Below are 2740 nucleotides of genomic sequence, written 5' to 3' on the forward strand. Positions count from 1 at the left end.
GTTTACTTGGGCAGGTAGAATGAAAACATGAATGCAAGGTGCGATGCCTGGGCAACAGTCATTGCCGGAGTAGTTTAAATTAGACGCACGTTGAAAATACGACACTGATTGTACACGGAATGTGTCTTCCCTAACTAGGGGCCCTATAACGGTAAAACTATTCCAATATGTTTCTATTCCAATTTCCTGACGTCAAATTTGCGTAACCACCGACGCAAGCACCGGGTGGTCACCCATAGGGTTGTCTGAACAGACCAATCAAACGCTCTCATCGTTCATAGGAGGACCCTTTTGTTTGCTTGAAAAACGAATAACATTGCCTACACTGAGCGGCTTGTTGTATCTAATTGGCTGACAAGAGGCGAGAAGAACGCTCAAGTGGAGAGGGATTCACTAGGGCAGAGCCAGTGCACTGAAAACCGATAACCGTATGAAGAGGGTGGTGCCGGCGTCTGCGATTGGTCGGCTTTCCCTTACTTAGCTTGTGGTGGCTGGTCGAAAATCGCGGCGGCATGCAACGGAGGCTTAAGAATGACGCTAAAATTGACCCTCAGCAAAGAAGAGTTGGCAGAATGAAGTAGTAAACTTGTCGAAAGTGCTTAAAAACGTTACACGGTCACGCAAGAAGTTTTATTATACGCAAATACACCCATGCTCTCCGGCAGGTGCGAGTAGCCAGCGTCTCAGCGATCTGCGGCAGCTATCTTTTATTCCTTTCGGAACGGGGCAGCCTGCGGCTATTCCGAAAAAAAATTCAGTTTTGTTCGGCATATTAATGCATCTTTATCGCGTACACGTCACTTTGACGCGGTGAGTTCGTGCGGTTTTGTGACGTCGTGTGACAGGCAGGTGAAGTGGGTGCAGCCCGAAAACTTTTTACCAATAGGCGAGGGCTAATGGCGAAAAGGGGTCGAATCAGAAATAACTGCTTTTCTTTTTTCTGTCAAATCATGCATAATCAGTGTGCACACATCATATCAGATGGGGAGGTATTGCGGTTTTTGTAACATCGCGTGACAGACAGGTGAAATGGGGGGTGGTCGAAAAAAGTTTTTGACCAATCGCGGAGGGCTGACAGCAGAATTGGAATAGAAAAGTTTGGAACAGTTTTACGTTATAGCGCCCTAGGTTTTGTGTTCACCCCCCGCTTCCCGGTGTTAACCAACGTCTGTGGTGCGATGGTTACGCTAGCGTCAGGACGCTTACAGTACCGGTTAGGCCCGTCGCGTATGCCTTCGTCACCCGGTCTGTAGTCCATCGTTGCAACCCGGTCGCGATCAGTCGTCGCTGCGTGTCCGGCGTCACTGGTGCCGCCGTTGACGTGACGAAGGCACAATTGCTCGAGAGCTGTCCCGCTCCGGCTGGCGCTCCTGGTGCGCACCGGCCCAGCTGAGGTCCGTAGACTGGACGGTGACTGGCTGCAGTCAGCCTTCGCACGTCCACGTTGAGCGGCGTGAACGCTGACGCGTCTCGGCGGATAGGTTCGGGCCAGTGGTAGTTCCGGAGCCGGCGATCAGCTGATGCTCGCCGAGCCTGGTATTCGGGCGGGGACGTCCCTATATCGCCACGGCAGTGGGGCAGGACCCAGAGTGGCGTTCTTGGGCCGTCTTCTCGCGGAACGCGGCCCCCCGGCCACCACGTCCTTAGATTCGGGCGCCCCGACTATAAGATGGCGTGTCCGCGCGCTCCCTTCACTTCTTTTTTTCCAGTGTCTTCTTGTCTGTTTTCGTTCATATCACGTCTTTTCCTTCCGCTTTCTTAACTTGCATTTCTCACTCCTGACCCCATCGTCGATTGCTTTCAAGATAGGGTCCGCGTAGCCCCGCCATACGCAGCCGCCGACGGAGTAGGGGGAACCTCCCCCACCGCCGTTGCCTTGCGCGCGACGGAAGACAGCGCGCTGCCTCTCCGCTTTCCTCTCTTGCGCGCGCTAGATGGAGCCACCATAATCGGCTCACTCTGGGACGCTTTCTCTCGCAGCCACAGCATGCGGCGCACGGACACAGTGTTATCGCATTTGGACTTTATACGGAACATCAGGACGACGCCGCCGCCGACGACGACGGCAGAAATGCGCCTCGAGTGTCCATATATTTCCTATTGCAATAAAAAAAAAGATCTCATGGCTTCAATAAAAAAGAAGACGTGCTGCCTACTGCACTACATTTTAACTTTTTCCTTTATATGCAAGAAACCTCGTAAAAATCGGCGCAGTGGCTGATGAAAAAAAGAAAGATTTCTCTGTTCCCACCGTATTTAGATAAAAACTTTGGAACTCAAGCTTGCTCTTTAAGTTGTGTGCGCATCGCAGCATTGCCGCTGTCTTAGTGGCAAAAGGGATCATTAACAAAAATGTTGAATGGTGCCAGTAATAACTGCTGGGCGCGTCCGCAACGCTGTATAAGCTTTAGGCATAACACCATTAACACGGATAAAAACTTCTTGTTCAGATATGTGGCTTCTAACAAATTGCCGCTAGGTAGAACTAACACTGCACGCCAGTCGTTTATCCGCAAGTGAACAGTGATTGACTGAGTGAAACGCTCTTGAAAAATATAAAAAAATAGAACAAACACAATCAATGTGCCATTTGTTATCTAATTAGAGCTGTGGGAACGAGGGACGGAACCCGATTAAATTTACCGGCCTTCGATGAAACAGTGTTGAACAAATTTTTTTTTTTTAAATTTGAGAAGACAGAGATGCTGAAGGAACCTCAGTGCAATGAACGGGAATGATA

This window comes from Dermacentor albipictus, chromosome 3 (genome assembly GCF_038994185.2).
Source record: "Dermacentor albipictus isolate Rhodes 1998 colony chromosome 3, USDA_Dalb.pri_finalv2, whole genome shotgun sequence".
Lineage (NCBI taxonomy): Eukaryota > Metazoa > Arthropoda > Arachnida > Ixodida > Ixodidae > Dermacentor > Dermacentor albipictus.